The sequence below is a fragment of the Mustelus asterias genome, chromosome 8 (assembly GCF_964213995.1).
Source record: "Mustelus asterias chromosome 8, sMusAst1.hap1.1, whole genome shotgun sequence".
In the NCBI taxonomy this organism is placed as follows: domain Eukaryota; kingdom Metazoa; phylum Chordata; class Chondrichthyes; order Carcharhiniformes; family Triakidae; genus Mustelus; species Mustelus asterias.
The window spans coordinates 109,254,069-109,275,623 of record NC_135808.1 but is presented as its reverse complement, the minus strand read 5'-3'; the positions used below and the strand labels follow the sequence as shown (position 1 = coordinate 109,275,623).

Sequence of the window (21,555 nt, the reverse complement as noted above, 5' to 3'; positions counted from 1 at the left end):
CCTGAGAACGAGTCTAAAAGTCGGATCTGAAACACTCCCACTTTCAAGTCCAACCAGCACTTACGATGAAAATGGTAAAATAGGGCCCTCTGTCTTCTATCGGTTAGCTAATCCTCTATCCATGTGCTCTTACCTTATTAAGCAGCCTTTTGTGTGGTACTTTATCGAATGCTTTTTGGAAATCCAGGTATATTACATCTACTGGTTCCCCTTTAGCTATCCTGCTCATTAATAAATTTGTCAAACATGATTTCCCCTTCATAAAGTCAAATTGACACTGCTTGATTATATTGTGTATTTCTAAATACTCTGCAATTACATTGTTTATAATGGACTTTAACATTTTCCCAATGACAGAAGTTAAGCTAACTGGCCTATAGTTATATGTTTTTGTCTCCCTCCCTTTTTGAATAAGGGTGTTGTTATATTTGTAGTTTTCCAATCCTCTGGAAGTTTTAAAGAATTTTAAGGTTCTTGGAAGATTACTACCAGTGCATTCATTATTTCTGTAGCAACTTCTTTTAATATCCTAGGATGCAACCCATTATGTCCAGGGAAATTATCAGCCTTCAGGCCCTTTATTTTCCCTCGTACTTTTAGTTTAATGATAGTTATTGCATTTATTTCCTACCTCACCTGCTGCCCCTTGGTTATTTAGTATTTTGGAATGTTATTAATGTCTTCCAACATTAAAGACTGGCACAAAGTATTTGTTTAATTCCTCTGCCATTTCTGATTCTCCATTATTATTTCCCAGTCCCATTCTCGAAGGGGCCTATGTTCACTGTAGCCTCTCTCTTCCTTCTTATATATTTAAAGCAGCTCTTGACGTCCATTTTTATATTACTTGCAGTTTATACTAATAGTTTATCCTCTCCCTCTTTATTTTCTGGTCACCTTTTGTTGGTTTTTAAAACTTTCCCAATCCTCTGGCTTACCACTAATCTTTGCCACATTATACATTTTTCCTTTTGGTTTAATATGATCCTTAATTTCCCTGAGTAACCATGGTTGATTTATCCCCTTCCTAGAATCCTTCTTCTTCACCGGGATGTATCTTTGTCATGAGTCATGAATTATTTTCATGAATGTCTACCATTGCTGATTAGCCGTCTTTCCTGCAAAACTTCTTTCCCAGTCCACTCCAGCCAACACTGCCCTCATTTCTTTGTAATTGCCCTTATTGAAGGTTAGCACAGTTGTTTCTGACATAAGTTTCTCGCTCTCAAACTGAATGCTAAATTTTACCTTGTCATGGTCACTATTTCCTAGGTGATCTTTTAATCTGAAGGACTGCACACAGTGCTCTAGCTGTGGCCTCACCAAAGTTCTACACAACTCCAACATAACTTCCCTGCTTTTGTAATCTATGCCTCAATTGATAAAGGCAAGTGTTCCATCTGCCTCTTTCACCACTTTACTAACATGCCCTTCTGCTTTCAGCAATCTGTGGACAAACACGCCAAGGTCCCTTTATTCCACAGAACTTCCTAATGTCCTACCATTCATTGAGTACTTTCTTGTCAAATTACTCCTTTCAAAGTGTATCGCCTCACACTTTTCAGGATTAAATTCCATCTGCCACAATCTGCCCATTCCGTCTATAACTTCTTGTAGCCCAAGACAATCTGCCACACTGTTAATCACCTGTCCAATCTTTGTGTCATCCACAAACTTACTAATCCTATCCCCCACATAGTCATCAATGTCATTTATATAAACGACGAATAATAGGGGGCCCAACACAACCCCTGGACACTGGATTCCAGTAACTAAAGCAGCCTTCCGTCATCAGCTTCTGTCTCCTACTACTGAGCCAATTATCCATCCACTTGATCAAATTACCCTGTATCCCATGTGAATTTATCTTCTTTGCAAGTCTCCCATGTGGGACCTTGTCAAAGGTGTTGCTGAAATCCATATAAACTACATCGACTGCACCACCCTCGTCTACACACCTGGTCACCTCCTCAAAAAATTCAATCAAATTTGTTAGACATGACCCCCCTCTGACGAAGCCCTGCTGACTTTCCCTGATCAAGCTTTGTCTCTCCAAGTGGAGATAGATGCTCTCCTTCAGAACTTTCTCTAATAGTTTCCCTACCACTGACGTGAGGCTCACTGGTAGTTCCCTAATTTATCTCTACAACCCTTCTTAAATAGAGGAATCACATTAACTGTTCTTTGGTTGTCTGGCACCTCCCCCATGGCTGGAGAGAAATTGAAAATTTGGGTCAGAGCCTCTGCAATCTCCTCCCTTGCCTTCCACAGCAGCCTGGGGCACAATTCATCTGGACCTGGAGATTTATCCACTTATAAGGCTGCCAACATCTCCAATACCTTGTCCTTCCCTATGTCAATTGCTAAAGAACCTCACAGTCCCTCTCCCTGAATTCCATGCCATCGTCCTCATTCTCTTGTGTGAAGACGGATGTGAAGTATTCAATCAACCAACGTCCTCTGGCTCCACCCACAGATTGCCCCCTTTGTCCCTAATGGGCCCTACTCTTTCCCTAGTTATCTTCTTCCCATTGATATACTTATAGAATATCTTGGGATTTTCCATTCTTTTATCAGCCAGAGCTTTCCCATATCCCCTCTTTGCATTCCTAATTGCTTTCTTAAGCGCCATCCTGCACTTTCTACACCTCACTAATGTCTCCACTGATTTGCTCCCCTCGCATTTTTAAAAGCCTTTCTTTTCCTTCTCATTGTATCCTGAATATCTTTGGTCATCCATGGTTCTCTGGGCTTGTTATTCCTAATTATCACCCTGGAGGGAATGTGCTGGGCTTGCACCCTTCCCATTTCCTTTTTGAATGCCTCCTGTTGCTCTTCTGTAGATTTTCCCATTTGTAGCTGTTCCCAGTCTACCCTTGGCCAGATCCTGTCTTATTTCACTAAAATCCGCTCTCCCACAATCCAAAACTTATTTTTTTGCAGCTTGTCTCTTTCCTTGTTCATAACAAGCTTAAATTGTACCATGTTGTGATCGCTATCACTAAAATGCTCCCCCACCAGCACCTCAACCACCTGTCCAGCTTCATTCCCCAGAATCAAGTTCAGCACAGTTCCCCCCCTTGTTAGACCCTCCACATATTGATTTAAAAAGTTCTCCTGTACACATTCTGAGAAATCTACTCCATCCAAGCCCTTAACGCCATGTATATTCCAGTTAATGTCCCAAATACATTCAATTAATTCTTTCTCATGGCTACCTCTGCCAATTTTATTTTCCCAATCTACATGAAGATTAAAGCCACCTATAATCAAAGTACTGCCTTTTCTACATGCCCTTATTATCTCCTGATTTATTATCCATCCTACAATATAGCTGCTGTTAAAGGGCTGATATATTAATACCACCAATGTCTTCTTCCCTAGTTATTTCTTACCTCAACCCATATGGATTCAACATTATCTGATCCAAGATCATTTTTGCTATTGCACTTATTCCATCTTATACTAACAAAGCAAGGCCACCACCCTTTCCTTCCTGCTTGTCCTAACAAATAGTCACATACCCTTGAATATTTAGTTCCCAGCTTTGATCTCCTTGTAACCACATCACTGTAATGGCTATAAGATTATACCCATTAACCACAATTTGAGCCATCAATTTATTTATTTTGTGCTGAATAGCACATGCAGTTAAGGAAAGAGCCATTCATTTTGCCTTGTTACCATTTTTCCCCCTTTGATCCTATTTGTTGCTGTTGATTTATGTTTGTATTCTCTGTCCCTCCCTGTCACCTGGGTATCAATACCTAAATAGCTGCCTTATGATGCTGCCATATCTTTTTGCTTTGTAAGCCTACATATCCCCTCTCCAGAACTAGTTTAAAACACTCTCTACTTCCTTAGTTATGCAGGTTACAAGCACATTGGTCTCAGCAAGGTTCAGGTGTAGACCATGCCAATTGTCCAGTCCCCACTTTCCCCAGTATTAATGCCAGCGCTCCATGAACCAAAACACCCTTCTCTCACACCAGTCTTTGAGCCATGCATTCATCTCTCTAATTTTATGTACTCTATGCCAATATGCATGTGGCTCAGGTAATAATCTAGTGATTATAACCTTGGAGGTTCTGTTCTTTAATTTAGTGCCTAGCTCCGCATCCTCTTTCTGCAGAACCTCTTTCCTCATTCTGCCTATATCATTGGTACCTACATGGACCATGCCAAAGGGGTCCACCCCCTCCCACTTCAAGTTCCTCTCCAGCCCGGAGTTGACATTCCAAACCATTGCACTGGGCAGGTAACCCAGCCATCTGAACTCTTGCTCCTTGCTACAGAGCACAGTGTCAATCCCCCTCACTATACTGTCCCCTACTACCACTACCTCCTTATGTGCTCCCTCGATTCCCACCCTAAGTGCCATGGTCAGTCAGCTCATCCACCCTGCAGCCCCCAAACTCATCTAAATAAGCTGAAAGAACCTCAAACTTGTTGGACAATTGCAGTGGCTGGCACTCCTGCCCTTTGGATCCCTTACCTTCCTCCAGCTGCAGTTACAGCCTCCTGTCCCTGACCACTTTCCAAACTGGAAGAGTCCATCCCAAGGGGTGTGACTGCCTTCTCAAACAAAGCATCCAATTCACTCTGTCCCTCCCTGATGTGCTGCAGTGTCTGCAGCTCAGCCTCCAGCTCAATGAGGTGCACTTGCCCTAGATTATAGTGTTATCCATGAACTCCCATTTGCTGCAGCCTTGACCCATCACCTGTCCTGCCATAATTATGATCTTTAACAAATTAACTAATTATCTTATTCAATTGTTTATTTTCTTTTAGATATTAATTAATCTTATCACAGACTGCAGAGCAAATTCAAACCTTCGGAAAGTAGACCTTGACCACTTAATGGATATTTACCAGATTCTCACCAACATCTCCCCTGGAGAACAGCAAAAACCAATTCCTAAAGGATGAAAAATTTAGAAGAGCAAAGGAGTACCGTGTTCCCCTCCTCAGCAAACTCCCTCTTCTCAAACGTCCACACTCTATCTGAAGCTGCACTCAGTGCTGGGCACACAGAGTGTGTCTGAATTTTTATGTTCTGAGCAAAGGGACTAGCTAAGCCTATGTACAGCAGCAAACAGTTCAAACTAGTTTCCTTAAATAATTAACCCTTCAGCTGTTGCCAATGGATAGCTTTTCTTCCACTACTTAGGCCCCTGGATGAAACTTAAAAGTTAAACAATACCTGCAGTTAAACGTTAAACACAAGCACAATCAATATTATATTTCATGGAAAGATATGTAAAGTTTCCTTCTTCTCACCAAACGCCCACATTCTGTCCAAAGTCACACTCTGTGCTTTTGTCCCTTATCCCACAGCACTTCATCATTTGTCACTTTTTCCGCCCAGCAGATCTTTTCTATTCTCCTCCAAACCCACATTTCAATGCTAGTTGGTCTCATCTAAGATCCAGGTCACATCCATACAAAACAACTCTCCAAATAAAACTCGTTACTAGGTCATTTCTTGAGTTGTTTGTTCAGCTTTCGGGTTGCAACTTTCTCCTCTTACCAAGTACAACCTTCACCTATGCATCTATTTATAAAACCAAACATCTCATGTGCCATTTTAATGGTCTTCTCAATTTGTCCTGGAACCTTGAAAGTTTTGTGTACTTCTACCCATATATACGTTATTGTTTACTACATTCCTCAACTTTGTGCCATCTGCAACTTTGAAATGACGTCCTGTATACCCAAGACCAGAAACATAGAAAACAGGTGCAGGAGTAGGCCATTCGGCCCTTTGAGTGGAATATATATCAAAAAGAACAGTGGTCCTAATACTAACTCTTCCCTCCAGAGTGTTAAACAACCTGAACCCTCTGCTTTCTGTTTCGAAGCCAATTTTGCATCCATCTTGCCACTGATCCTGTAATTTCATTAACAAGTCCATTATATGGTACTTTGTCAAATGCCTTTTGAAAGTCCATACACATTTTATATATAGGATGTGATTGCCGTTCGCTGAGTCAACATTCATTGCCCATCCCTAATTGCTCTAGGAGTGGCTTTTTATGGCCATTTCAAAGGGCAGTTAAGAGTCAACCAAAATGTTGTGGTTCTGGAGTCACATGTAGGCCAGGCCAGGTAGGGTTGGCAGATTTTCATCCCTAAAAGTGAACCAGATGGGTTTTATATGGTTATCTTTAGACTTTTAATTCCAGATTTTTTATTGAATTTAAATTTCACCATCTGCCATGGTGGGATTCGAACCCAAGTCACCAAAGCATTCTCCTGGATTGCTGGATTACTCATGGCCAATACCACTAGACAACTGGCTCCCCAATCAACCGTACGATCCTCATCAGCCCGCTCCATTACTTCATCACAGAACTCAGTCAAGTGAGTCAAACATGATTTGCCTTTAAGAAATCCATGCTGATTTTAATTTATTCATCCCGAATTCCAAATGCCAATTAATTTTGTTGCAGACTATTGTCTCTAGAAGTTTCCCCGCCATCGTAAATAGGTTGACTGTGTCACGAAAACACATAAAAGAAAGAAAGCAAGCATATGCTCTTAAAACGGGAGATCAAAATTGTGCAAATAGACACACAAAGGGATTTTAAAAAGTCATGAAATCAGGGAACAAAAGTTAGTTGGAGGGAAGTGAGACACATTGTCGAGTTTTTTTCTTGGGGAAAGCAGATAAAGATGAGGAAGAGAGGAGGATTATAGTCTGAAATATATCGTGCAAGACTAAAGCCAGGCATAAATCAATGAAAAGATTGTGCTGCCTTGTATCTATTTATAGACATGTTAGCCATTAGGTTTGCTTAGCCGCTTTAAGTGTCTAAAGTAAAATGGATGAGGAATTGAGCTTTACAGCACACTGAAATTAGAAATAAAATATTTTGAAAGTTCAGTTTAAAGAAAAGAGTCTAAAGAAAAGGAAAAGCCTTGTCTATATAGTTCATCAAAAGATAGACTCTGTCTGTTTAGTGCAGGCAATCTAAGGCTTAAGTGACAGTTCTCACCGCCCACACTGGGTGGGGTCCCTCTGGCTGAGTCATGAACATTATCATCGATAAGAATTCCCCGCACAGCAGGTGAAAGTTGCATAGCCTGCTGTACTTCACAGATCAGTAAACCGGTTCAAGAGCAAGGTGGGAGTTTGCAGACTCTGTTGTGATCCTGTCTCAGTGAAACGATTTATTGACAGCAATTAATTCTCCACTTCCATTATCCCACCCCCTTCCCTTCTCGTTCCTTATACCCTGGCTAAGCTGCACCAGGGTGGAGTTCTGATTTTTTTTAAAAAAGAAGCCATGAATGATCTGAGAAGGTTTTTTATTTCTAGCCACTAACCATGTCCCAGCCCTAAAAGGGAGGAGGGAGGAGTTTCAGGGGCTGTCCTTTTTAAAACAAAGTCATTTTTTTTCTTTAGAAGAAAGTTGAATGCAGTTGACCACCAGATGGGATGTTGTAGCTATGAAGTAATGATGTTGAAATATGTTCCTGTTGAGCACGAGTCGTCTGGAGGGGAAGACAGACTTGACTGTGAGTAACAATTCTAAACTCTTTTAAAAAGTCTTCCTGCGTGTAAGTCCTTTATTCACTTTAATCTATCTCATTTTGAGTACGTAGGCACAGTTCGGTGTTACTGCGTCTATGAACAAATTAGCTCTTAGCAATGTTCATTTTAACAGCAGTCTGTTGTTGGTTATATTTTTCTGCCTTTGACTCATTTTGAAGGGGTGTGGATTTCTGCACAAATAAAATTGCACTTGTTGCTAAATTTAGTTTGCCGAGGCTCCTTTATCCTGGCAAATCTTTTGATGCAAAATTCTTTATCGTGGCATATTTATTGTACTAAATAAGATTGAATGGTCCATTTTGGCAAGTCAGTGAGACGGATTCAGAAAGCAGCAGTTCATTTGAGTCAAACGAGACGTGTACGTGGCTGATGGGGTGGCTTTAATATATGTGAGGGAACTACCTTTGTCTTTTCAAACATGGCTGGAGTGAATGGCGGAGTTTGTAGAAGGGAAATCTAGCCGAAAATATATCTGCTCGCAACAAAGTTTTGCATTTTATAATGTCTCTCTTTTTTTTAACTCTTTCCATGGCTAGTCCTGATTGCGCAGACATCTTTAGTACATTGTTGGGCTCTCACGCTATTAATCTGTAATCCATGGTAGTTATCGCTAAAACTGCTTTTGTCTATTGAAAAAAGACGTTGTTTGTTGAAAAGTCTTATTCTCGTCCACTTAATTCACCAATTGAATGACTACATTTTAAGTTTTGCAAAAGTTAAGAAGTCAGACGGAAAACAGAGATTTGTGGCCTATAGAATCTAGCCCATTTGAACCTAAATTTTTCTAAGACTGGTTGGAATTGGAGCGAATTCCTGTTAGAAGTCATTGTATAAACCAGAAACTGGTCATCACCACTATGTCTGTTCAATGAAATAAAACTCCTCCGTTAAGTTCAAATGCTCACAAATCATTCCCCAAGTTCACTGACGCTGCTCAACGTAAGATCTTCTTGGAATTTGCCTAAGCATTTGAGGTGTAGAAGGAACCATTAATCTATTGTGCAACAATGATGAAAGGGATGGCCTCCTTGATCCCGCCAGTTTGGTTTTCTGGAGAAAACGATGACTGTCTGACCCTGGGTGCAATGAAACCAATTCTGCCTCAGTACTTCCATCAACTTTCTGATTGATCGCTAAAAATTTAGCCCTGCACTGGGTGATGATTTCTTTCCTGCTTTTGTTGCAATTTAGAGCCTAATCTAATTATTAGAAATTTATGATCTTTGTGAGGAGCAGTTAGCTCTGGAAGAAAGAATTGGATAGAGATTCTCCCCCCCCCCCCCCCCCCCAAAGTTATAATGGCATCTCAGCAAGGACCATAGAAACAGGATGTTATAACAAAAGGTTTGTTGTAACCAGGTTCTCACCATAACTTGATTACTTCTATATTATTTGCACTTCACCTCCAAAGAAAAAATGGGAGAACGAGAGAAACAGGAAGGCAGACGATATAAGAGAAAAGGCCAGCACATTATAAAGCGGGAGAGAAAAGGAAGGCAAGAATTCTGTCATTAAAGGTTGTGAAGAAAGTTTTGAGAAAAATAATTTTTTATCCGAATTAACATATTCTAAAGGAATTTTTTTCTTTCAAAGAGCTTCCTGTTTGCCAAACCCTATAGCTCGATTTTCGTCGTTAGCACATTCTCAGTTCAATTATTGTACGGTCATTTTCCAGTGATTCATGCTCAGGATAGTAAAAGATTAATCCCCATGTTTAACACCTACAAAATTGTCAAGTTTGACGTTAATATTGTTGCGCCATAACACCCATCTGCTTGAGTTCCACTCCCAACTCTCTCCTCTCAACGCCCACTGTTAAATTCTGATATCAGATCAAGCTGTCTTTTGGTCCTAAAATGTAAGCCGCTTTAAAATGAATACTCAAAAATTAAGGCTAGTGGTTAATTTGTTTTGGAGATAAATTTGAGATCTTATATTTAATAAACTCAGATGGGCTTGGTGGGAACATATGTCACCCTAGGAAGGAACTGGTATTTGAATTTTTGTTTGAAACACGCTCACCATGAGTCTTTGCTTATTGCAGACATGTAACTATGTGAACTGACAGGTTTATGTGAGAGAAGAGCTATGCTTAGTTTACTGAGCTCCGGAAAAGTACAGACCCCGATGCGAATTAAGCCATTTGCTCATTTTGTCATTGTATCAGTGAATTGGCATCTGCGCGGCATTCCACGTGTACAGACTTAGCTGTGAGCAAAGCATCATTGGAGTGGAAAGAGCTAGGAAAGGATCTAGTTGAGTAGGAGCGTATTTTGAAAGTGCAATGTCTGTCTTGAGTCGTTATGTTCACCTATAAGCTTCATATGCTCAAGAGATAAAGGGAGATGCAGAGTTTCTGAGGCTTTTCCTGACCTATAAAAAAAAGGATTGTTCATTGTGACCACTACCAGATCAAAAGGAATAGCTGTTAAATAGTGTATTTAGATTTTCTGCCATTATGTTGACTTGTCTGGGACCAGGGTCCAACTTATGGGTTGGAATATTTTGTTCTTCAATAACTCGTCAGGTGGAATTTTCCTGCTCTTCCCGCCGGTGGGATCTTCCGGTCCCGGCGAAGTCAATTTTCAACGGCTCGCTGCATTTTCTGGCCACACCCATGCTGCGATGGGGCCGCAAAATGTCGTCCATTATTAAAACAGATCAGCCGATGGTCCAACTCCTCACAAACCTATTCGCCGTAAAGATTTTCCTCTGTTTTGGTGTAACATTTTGATATTGGGGGTTTCCTGGAGACCCATTGTGTCTTTTTTTTAAATAGGTGATATAGTTTTGCTTGTACACTCTGCAAATATAAGCCGACAACCTTTTTTTTGAAGGAAACTGGATTCCCCGCTTCCGAAAAAAACATTCAAAAGGGTGACAAGTATATGGGATTCTGAATCTGCTGCCTCTTTCGAAAAATGTCACGTTCGACCAAATAAACCCATTGCCCTTCCCAAGAAAGCAAATTCAAATTAATCACCCTGAGGGATCAGTGGGAGTGGCTAATGCCTTTAAAAATACGCATATAAAAATGTGAAAACTATCTTCTCTGGCTAATCTCTAAAGTTAGAACAGGTGAGAGTCGATTAGGAAAACGTATAGAGGACTTAGCTGATAACTTTCTGTAATTATCAGTAACGCTGAAAAAACCTTTCTGACGTGGTTTGCCATTAGTGAAGAAATGCTGCTGCAGCAGGTGACAATGTTAATCTCAAGAAAGGCCTTCATTTGTTGATTGGAAAATATATTTTCTGTTTCCTTTCAATGCCTGATCAGTGCAAATGCTGTGAGCTCGCGCTCCATCTTGTTTCAGTTATTTTTAACTGGATCCTTGCTGGGGCTTTGTTGAACTGTATTGAAAATTAACCAGTGGTCTGGTGAAATGTGGCACTTGCGTGCTAACTCACTGTGCCAACGAAGTGGTCAAATCAGCAAATTCCCCTCCGGGATCTCTGCATAGTGAGTTTCAAATTCAGTGTAGTCTGCACGAGATGGAAAGAATTTAACAGCTTCATTTACCTTCTGAAAGCTGTCCGCCATTTTTCACCTCAGGACTGGGCTTGCCACCCCCTCAATCAGGGGAGGGTGTGTGACATGGATGGAAGGGGCGCTAAGTTGAGGAAATCCTTTGAAAGATCAAACCTGCCATGTATAGGATGTGAATTTTCAGTGCTGTTACTGTGACCGTATTTATTTATTTACTAATTGTTAGGACCTTGTGTTAACCAATTAACTAAAGGTCCAGTTTGAATGAGCCAGTGGGGATCACCGGTTGGTGAAATCTTAATAGGTCTAATTAGCCTTAACCCAGTAAATAGATTATAACAAGAGCGAAACACAGCTGTAATCATTCTAATAAAGGAAGCAGACACCCATACCCCACAGGGCTGTAAAATGGCTCCTGCGGAGGAGGAATGGAGGAAGGCGGAATTCGGATAAAGCGCTGTAGGACTATGACATTTTCAGTGACCAACCTCCATCTGCAACAAGTTTACGCCATTTAAATTCCACTAAGTCAAGGCTGCTAAAGGCCACGCAATCATTAGGGAGATTGTAGCCACAATGATAACGATCCCTGGAACCATATGTTCCTACCTTTAACTTTTAGTTTGTTACAGAAAGAAGATTGTTTCCCAGAATGGTGATGGTGAAATTTGACTTCACAACCATGCTGCCGTGGCTTATTAACATTTAGCGCTTGCAAACCTGGGCTGAGAAATGTTTATCAAGTCCTTACTTGTTCCTAACCTGGCAGTGGTGCAACCCTCCAGTATACTTGGTTTATTTAATTGTATGTTGCTTATATATTTCAAAACCAGCGCTGGTTAAAATGTCACAGTTAGTGCAATGTCCTCTGGACGTCACATTCTCTGGGATATTCTGTACTCAATTTTCCTCGTGCATGATCTGTACTTACTATTCAATACACATTTGTACTCAACATTTTCTAATCTTTTCTCACAGTTTCGCACACATGACAATAAATTTGTCTGATAGCCTAAAACAAGCGATAGCCAATTGGTAGCCCATTTTATATCGTCCACTATCATTTTTCTGAATGAGGTAGATAAGAAAACTGAGATCCAATCTATGTTAAAGAAAAGAAATATATAGATTACAAAAATGCTAACAGCATATTGTTAAATTAGGGCACCTCCGTGGATTTGTTAAGGGAAGGGTAAGAGCCACACCCTGGTTTCAAAATTAGAGCCATGCTACGATTGACGTAAGTGTTACATTAACTGTAACGGCCAGAGGGTAATTTAGACCAGGACTGATCCTTATAGCTCTGGCAGCAAAAAAGAGAATACATTTCAACTATCCTTCCTAGATCAACAATAAATATTTACACCATGACTGAAATAGGATTAAAGATCTCAAATTATCTGCACAAGGAGGATATGCCTTTCAGTTTATACTTGCTATACACTTGGTGTGCTGAAAAAAGGTTTACTCCCATTTGATTCATGGTCCTATTCAGAATCTATCTTTTGCTTATGTTGTGATAAATCTGCAAGTAAAATTTTATGACCTTCAACTTAAACTTTTCAGTTTGGGAAGCTGATTGGCAAATATGCCATTGGGAATGAGCGGCAATCCCATGAAAGAGTTTGACGGACCTCATTTCAAATAGTTTTAATCATAGAATTGTCACAGCACAGGAGGAGACCATTCTGCTTATTGCATCTGAGCCAACCCTCTGCAACAGCAACTCAGCTAGTCCCTGTAGCCCTGCAATTTTTTTCTTACCTCTTCTGATAATTATTCAGTTCCCTTTTCAAGTCACAATTTAATCTTCCTCCACCGCACTCCCACGCTGTGCATTCCAGATTCTAACCAGTCGCCAAGTAAATTGCCATTGACTTTAAATCGATGTCCTCTGATTCTCAACCCTCCTGCTAATGAGAACGGTTTCTCCACATCTACTCGGTCCAGAACCCTCATGATTTTCAATGGTTATGCAGCATATTCACCGGTATAATTGTTTGGCTGTTTCCCTAAGCAGAAATCCCACATAGCAATGCCCTGTGTCCCGACTCCCTAAATGAAATCTGTAACACACACAAGTTATTGCAATTGATATTTAGGTGAGATTTAATCCCATCAATGTTGGCATAGTCAAGAAGAGCAGCTATATTTAGAAGATGCTATTCTGATTCCTGAAATGCTTGTGAAAAGTTAACAAGATATGCCGGTTAAAGAAGATCATTTTAGATTTTGATTATGGTTGATAAATCAATCATGTACAGTGATATAAGGAAGCTGTAAATACTATGAAAATATTACCACTTCTTTGAATGGACAGCGCATGATTTAAGCCAAACTGCATACTATCCTCTATAAAAGTGTCAAATAATAGAACAAGTTTTGAAATTAAAATTGCACTAATGTATTGTGTTTACAAGCTTCAGTTGTCAGTACTTGTGTCTCTGGTGGTTGTAAAACTTATTTTTGCCCTTGAATTATAGTTTATAATATTATGTTAACAAATGTCATGTTTCACTTTGTGGCCCTGATTTTACCGGCACGGCCGCCCGAGGCTCTTGAGATCGTGCCCGAGGCCAATGGGGAATGCCGTTCTGCGAGCCTCGCCCGCCTCAGTTTCGGGGCGGCCGTGCCAGTAAGATCAAGGCCTGTATGTTAACTTTGTCATCATGGGAGAATGACTGCATTTGGTGCAATTCAATATAAATGGATCCTGCCCTCAAGCATGCCACGCAGTCTTCCTGATCTGGGTGTTGCCATCCTTTAGAAAGCAATATTAACTCTTCGTACCGAAGCTGCATTTTCTTCAATGCGGTGTTGCGAACGAGAAGATTTGGAAGTAACCGGTTGTGTCTTTACGACTCTTTAAGATTAACCATTTTTACAGGTTGTTTTCCTATTTTCCCAATCTTCCGATCATAGTTAACTGAGAAATTAGTTTCTAATCTGCTCCAGTAGCCCTTTCTATCTATCCTATCATTTTCTAGTCCTTTTTATATATAATTTCTCCTGTCTGATTACATATAGTCCTACATATCTCAGAAAGACGTGCGGGTTAGGTGCATTGGCCCTGCTAAATTCTCCCTCAGTGTAACCTGAACAGGCGATTTTCACAGTAACTTCATTGCAGTGTTAATATAAGCCTACTTGTGACACTAATAAAGAACCTTAAAACTAATATCAGCCCTTAATTGTCCACGTACTGTATGCATCAGGTGAAAAGGAAAAGTTAATTGGAAGATACTATACAATTCTTCTATGTTTTGATACCAGCTCCTCTGTTAAGCAATTAGTATATGTATTTTAAATATGTAAAATATTATCAGTGCTATTCAAATAACAATTAAGAAATACTGCTAATTGAAATACTACACAAATATGGAGTTGCTGCGATGGGGCTTTCCCTGGCTTTAGGTCAAAGAAGCTTTTCACGAGTAAATTGCTAAAATAATTGTGTTTTCACTGTTTTGTTCGTGATTGAAAAGCTTTCAGATTTGCTGAATGCATAACATGCTAACTTGTCTGGTAGGAACACAGGCAACATGCACATTTTATAAAATGGCACAGTGAAGCCAGGTGCTTTTTACAAAGTAAGAAGAAAGGACTTTTTTTAATGTGTTAACGACTCCAAAGTGCAATGCGACAAATGTTGTGACAAGAGGTCATCTGGACTCGAAACGCCAGCTCTTTTCTCTCCATACAGATGCTGCCAGACCTGCTGAGATTTTCCAGCATTTTCTCTTTTGGTTTCAGACTCCAGCATCTGCAGTAATTTGCTTTTATTTTGACAAATGCTGTGTGCTTGTTTACGATGACCACATTTACAGAACATAGGGAGCAACTGAAAACTCACTCCTGCCTGGAATATCTTAGCATTCTCTCCTATATACGTCCTACATAAATGGTATGAGAGAATCATTGACTCTTGAGTAAGCAGCCATGCAAGTCATGAAGGAACAGGCATGCTATTCCACAAAGGTGGGCAGTTTGTGAGTACTATTTCAATTGGGAACACCATATTGTGCAATCACCCCTTATATGTTATCAAATTAAGGTATAAAGCAAAGGACCAAAAAAATGAACACCTTGAGTAGACAGTTCAGCAAAATGATGCACAGGCATAAACTAGGCTAACTGCTGGGCGATGGCAGGAATGGTGTAAGAAATGGGTTGGGATGTGCAGACGTAGGTGGGTTTCTGATGCTTAGGGTTTCATTTTTATTCCTGAATTCAGGTCACAATTGTGGTAAAAAAAATCAGATAATGCTTTATGGATCAGAAGTAAAACAAAATGCTTGTAATCAAAAAATGTGTGTAATTAGTAAAATTAGTTCACAGCAAGAAGTATTTTGTAGAAACAAAAATCTGGGAGTAAATGTGTTGACTATTTCTCCTGAATATCCTCATATTTATTTGTAGCTATCTTATATGTACGGCCCCTAATGTGGTCTCCACACAAGTGGAAGAATCTACCTTACATTGAGTCTATCAAACTCCTTATCAGGTTTCATTCTCAATTCACCATTCTTGAGGATGAACAAGTCTAAAATCACCAGAAATATAAGTTTTTTGTGAGATAACTGTAGTGGTTTCTTTCTGGACGTTCGAGACCTCTGCCTTTGGACAGAGAATGTGTGAATTGCCGATTGAAAATTGTATAGAAGTTCTAAAAAAGATTCTTATTTTACAACACAGGACCTTGATTTGCTACGTTAATGAGGCTGAAATTGACTGGTTTTCTCTCTGCTTATTTTCAGACTGGTTGGAAATGGAGGTTGGTTGATTGAGAGTGTGAATGGGGTAGTAAATTAAGGCCAAATTCTATGTTCCCCCGCCCACCCCCCCCCCCCCCCCCCCAACTCCCCCAGCCCTTTCCTGGTGTATTCCAAGGTGGGTGGGGTGTGTAAAATTGCAAGGATGTGATTCCCTCTGGGACCTCGCCTGAACTGATCTGTCACAGGCATGGTCTCGGAGGGGACACCCACCCTTGCCCCTATTAAGGCCCTTGAGTGGCCGCTTAATGGTCTTTTCCTGCCCGGACTCAATTTTTTGACTGGTGGGTAAATGACAGATCAAAGAGAGAAAGCCAAAATTGAATTAAGTTTGATTTTGGGCAAGAAGAGAATGGCGATGGGGGTGCCTCCATCCGAACCTCTCTTCTGACTGGGGCTGCCCTATCCTTAGGGCCCGGTGACCTCCAGACCTCCCTCTTCCCCCACCCCAACCTATCCCCTGAGACCCCGACCGCTCCCCAGCATCCCCCCCAGGTCTTCCTTACCCCCCTCCTCACCTCAAACCCTGCCACTTAACTTTCCGCCGAGGTCTTGGCACTTAGTTCCAGGCAGCTGTTTGCAGTGCCTCTTCTGGCCACTGTAGCACTGTTCCTGGAATGATGGGAGCACTGCCAGCGCTCTTCAAGGCAGGACCTACTCCAGCTAAAGGCAAAATACTGTGGATTCTGGAATCTGAAACAAGAACGGAAAATGCTGCAGAGACTCAGCAGGTCTTGACAGCATCTGTGGAGAGAGAATAGAGCCAACATTTCGAGTCAGAATGACCATGGTGGCTCTGACTTGAAATGTTGGCTCAATTCTCCCTCCACAGATGCTGTCAGACCTGCTGAGAATTTTCCTCCATTTTCTGCTTTTGTAGCTACTCCCGGTGACAGGCAGGAATCTTGCCTTCTGCCAGTCAACACTCCGTTAGAGTGTGAAATGTCATCGGGCCCGCAGTCAGAGGGGATGCATTCCCTCGCAACTCTTCAGATGGCGGGGGCCGGGCTCCCACTGCCCTGGAAACTTTAGCCTAAATGTTGTGATTTTTGGATTTGGCACATTGCCGCCTGCGGAGGCAATAAAAATTAGCTTCCAGATTTCTCCACTCTTTCATCATCTGCAATGCACAGACTCTCTGCTCAGCAATGTTACAGTCTGTAATCTAATGAGGGGCCCAGATGGTTTAAATATACAACTGAGAGGAGGAGCATTAAGAGCAATTGCAAGGCAATTATTTAATCAATGGGTTTTGATGGCAGATAACATGATTCGTAACTTTCATGTGAACTCTGATGATGAATATTATTACCTTTGTAAATATATTCTGGTAATTGTTCTTATTTATCAAATTTACTATTTATACCTTCACATCAGTTTTGAAACTGGGGAGCACAGGCAGCGACTCATCTGTGTGGACATCTATACCCTCGCATGTCCTAGACGCATGATTGTGTTTAAATAAGGAGATTAATTATCATTAAATCCTTTCTTTATATTCGGTGACAAGTTAATTGCAGGCATAGTCAGTCAATAAATATTTATTTATTGACAGTTGTGCCCACAGATGAGCTATCTGTTTCCACCCCTGCCTTCCCACTCCAACGCCCATGGATTGCCACACCCGTGAAAACCTTCTGGGAATTAAAGTAGGTAAAATTCAACTCTGGCCAGAATGTAAGCCGTGCAGAAGTGGATCAGCTGCCTGTTATATACCCCACTTGACTTTTCTTCCATTGATTTCAACCAGGCAAGGTTGGCTACTGACTCCCCACCTACCCATTTTATGTCCCCACATGTCTCCTTTAATACCCCAACTCCATGTGTGCCAGAGAACCTTAGAGGCAGTGGCTAGTCATCCTTTCAAACTTTTTACATTCTTCAGAGGGTGCCTCCATTTTGATGCATCCTTGTGCCCCTCCCCCATCCCATGTCAACAACACCCACCTGTCCAGGTGGGGCTGCCAGCTAACCAGAGCCCCGGGCGCTTCCACTGTTCCTCCCAGCTGCACAGCCCACCCGCCATCCTTAATTGTACAGGGCTACCGAAGGCGGCCTCTTAACTGGCTGCCACCATGAACGTTTCCTCTATGGTCCCACCACAAACACTCCCAGGTTCAGTTTGGTGTCGGGATCAGGACCTTGGAACTAAAATCCAGCCTGGAGTCTCTGTTAATACAGTGGAAAGAGGAATTCCAGCCAAACACATTAAATATTCATTTGTTAGTACCCCATAGAGTACTTTCAGGATTCTTGGAGAGAGTTCAGTTGATATTTGATGAGACTCGCTTTCTTTCCACCATTCTTGCTGAGTTTTTTACTGCTACTGATGATTTATGTCATATCTCGCTGTTTGTTTCAATGTTTTTGGTGGCAATTGTTATTTTTTTCCTTGCGTTTCATTTACTTCTGGTGAGCTGCTGCTTTTGGAGCCTTACTTTTAGTGAGTCAAAAGGCTCTTTAAAAAAATTGTTTCGCATCAAGTCCCCTTTAAAGAGAGATAATTGCATCATCAGTATTGTGTCACCAGCAAGGTACCATTGAAAGAAGATCCAAGATAGTGGGACTCCTTCTTGTAAAGGAATTCCATTTTTTTTCCTAATTCTCTCTTTAAAAGGCTCCTTGATGCCAGATCTTTGTATTTAACATGCCCACTGAGAGATTTATAGACATTTGGCCAGAAACAACCCCTATAAATACAGCTTCACAGCACATTAGTGATTGCGCTTCCATAATAACAGCTCAAATGAAGAGGGCCCAAAAAAGGGGCAAAATAAATTTTAAAAGCACTGGATCTTTGTGGGAAAGCTGGATTGTATTAATGTGGAAACTCTTTGATCGGAGTGTGCGATAGTTTTTGAACACCATGACTACCCTATCACTTTCAAGCAGTGTTACCCTTACTCCTTGTCTTTTGATGAGGAAAATATAAATTCTCCTGACTCATTCAGGCGTATCACCCACCTCTCACTGTACTGGAAAACTTACAGATCCCAGACAACATGCACAAGAATACATTTACAACATGAACATTTGTCTTTTCTGGCACTGAGCTCCTGCAATAATATATATTTACTTTTGAAAGCATGCTTAAATTCCTGTTTACCCTTTGAGACCCTGATTTGCTCAATGGTCTTCATTTGTTAGACATAGTAATACCAAGGATTTTTAGCAGTGAAGCAAGTTCCAAACGGGCATTATTAGAAAGAGAGGAATGGAACAGGTATTTTCTCTTTCCTATATACTGTTTTGGATATCTTGGCATAAGCTATCTTATTTTTGGACCACTGCTCTTGATCCATCTGTTCAGAGATGCCTGATGTCTATCTCTTGACTTTGTTCTCAGCCTCGGGCGTTGGTTTGTGTTGGCAAGGGTGGCATTTATTGCCCACCCTGGGTTGCCATTGTTTGAAGCAACTGAACCAGTTAGGTCAGTTCAGAGTCAACCACGTTAGTATGGGGCTGGAGTTATAAGTCGACCAGATTGGGTAAGGATAGCAGGGCTATTCGCTAAATGAGATTCGGGGGGTTTTACAACAATCCTGCATTTTACTTTGCTTTTTTTTTCTCAGGTTTTTGAGAACTGAATTCACATTCTCAAAGTGCCATGCTAGAATTAGAATTTCGGGCCCATGTTTTCGCCACGACGGACAGGTGACAATCCCAGAAATGGGAGGAAATTTCTAACTCTTGCCCTGAACACGTTGTGGGAGTAGGACTGGAATTAGGTTGGGGTTGGAGATTCGCATTGGCCATTTTTACTGGCTGATTTAATCACCAGCTGCCTCCACTGAAGTGAGATTTTTGAACTCTAGCTAAGTGAATCCCAAAATGTGCAGAGCAGATCAGGTAAGAGGAGCATAATGTGGCGGATTCCTTAAATAACGAAGATATCCTTTTGGAGAGGTACCATTTCCTTTTGGGTAAGATTCCGGGACACCTTTTGTCGAGGTAAAGCACCCTTTTGTCGAGGTAAGGCACCCTTTGGGACAGTTAGGATTAAACATGATTGTGTACTTGTAACACACAAACGTGTTGGAACTGTAAAGCTGTCTAGGAAGTGTCAAGCTGTCCAGGAGCTGTCAAAGGACACTGGTGAGTTGAAATGAAAGGGGTAAGGGCAAAGGCAATAGATATGGGTGGCATGAATTGCCACGGGGTTATGAGGGGCAATGGTAGGCGGCTTGAGAGGCATGAGCTGAAAAAGAGCTATGAGATACTATGAGGGGTGGGTGGAATTATAGGTTGGCACAAGTTGGCATGGATGGGGCATAGAGAATGTGTAGGAGGTAAGGATGTGAGGACTATCAGGATATTTTTTATTTTATTATATTTTTTCAAAATTTGGACCCAGGTTCTACTGTAATGCCCCCCAAACCTTTTTCGAGGTGTGACCCTGTTTTAATACCTCGGACTTCATGTGACTCTGAGGTAAAAATTTGGAATGGGGGTTGTCGAGCAGGAGAGGTGAGGAGTTGATTGATGGGCGGTGGAGGAGTTGTTAAGTGTAGGCCTATCTCTCCCTTTCTTCACCCCCATCTTCCCCTCCTTCACCCTATCTCCCCCTCCTTCATCTCCTCCAGTAGAATCTATTGGGTTATTAATCCATGCTTCTGGATTACTACTCCAGCAGCATTAACATTACGTTGGCATACCACAGTTATTTACACAGTGGGTAACATGTGTTTTATGAGAAAGGAAACATATTGATCCTATTTATACAAAGCCAGTTGCGGCATTTTCCTTTGACTATGGTGGCCAGACTGAGTAAACTGCTATTCAGCCTTTTCACTCACAGCCAACAAGCCGACATTTTGAGTTATCGGGGTCCTTGCAAACTAGACTGGCTTTGGAATTTCTGAGACATCTAATGTATTCACCAAGGCAATGACGAATGAAAGTCTCTACAAAGAATCTGACAGCTGGTACACAACTAGTTTCTGTGATTTGTCAACACGATGCAAATGCAAAAGATTTCTCTCAACCATGCTTAACAATTAATTTACCAGGTGGTTATTCTACGTTAACAAAATATCCGTCAACAGTTTCCTAAAACGTATTGGTTAATTGAAGAATAATGGACACTAGAACATTTAAAAAGCAATATCCTCCTCAGGAACCCAGGTAAAGCAGATACCAGCCAGTAGCTGAATCTTCAGATTATCCAAGAATCTTCTGCCATCTTGTGATTGTTGGCTTTGGGCAAATGGTTTCGTTTCATTTGGTTGCCATGGTTGATACACCAACAGCTCAATTTCCTTGTTAAATTGGCACGTGATGGCATCTACCCTGAAGGAGCGATGATTAGGGCGCAGTGACTATGGATGAGATTTTCCGGGCAACCCACGACGTGTTTCATGGCAGCCTGGCATTTGGCAGAGGCGGGATCTACTGGTCCCGCTGTTGTTTGTGGGGTTTCCTGTTGAATGCACCCCTCACTGCCAAAAAACCTTCAGCTGGGGTGTGCTGTCGGCGGCACTGGAAGACCCCGCTGACATGAATGGCCTGAAAATTCCAGCTTATTTACCGCCCCGCCCGCCACGGGAATCGGAGTGGGCGAGGGGCAGACCATGGGAAGGTCTGTTGACCTCAGGTGTGATTTTACAGTTTTGGGATGAGCGAGGCCATAAAATCCCACCCTATTGCTGGAATTTTACCGCCTTGCCCGCCTGAGGCTCATAAAACCCAGCCCGAGACCAACGGAGAATGCTGTTCTGTAAGCCTTGCCCGACCCAA

At 41.4% G+C, this 21,555-nt stretch overlaps 1 long non-coding RNA gene across 1 annotated transcript in view; it reads left to right on the top strand.

Moving 5' to 3' along the window:
- The first annotated feature begins 7,446 nt into the window (after window positions 1-7,446).
- Window positions 7,447-21,555, top strand: part of LOC144497951 (uncharacterized) — a 70,080-nt gene continuing 55,971 nt past the window's right edge. Inside the window, exon 1 of the long non-coding RNA XR_013498578.1 lies at window positions 7,447-7,521. This is a non-coding gene — a long non-coding RNA (uncharacterized LOC144497951). The remainder of the gene's footprint in view (window positions 7,522-21,555) is intronic.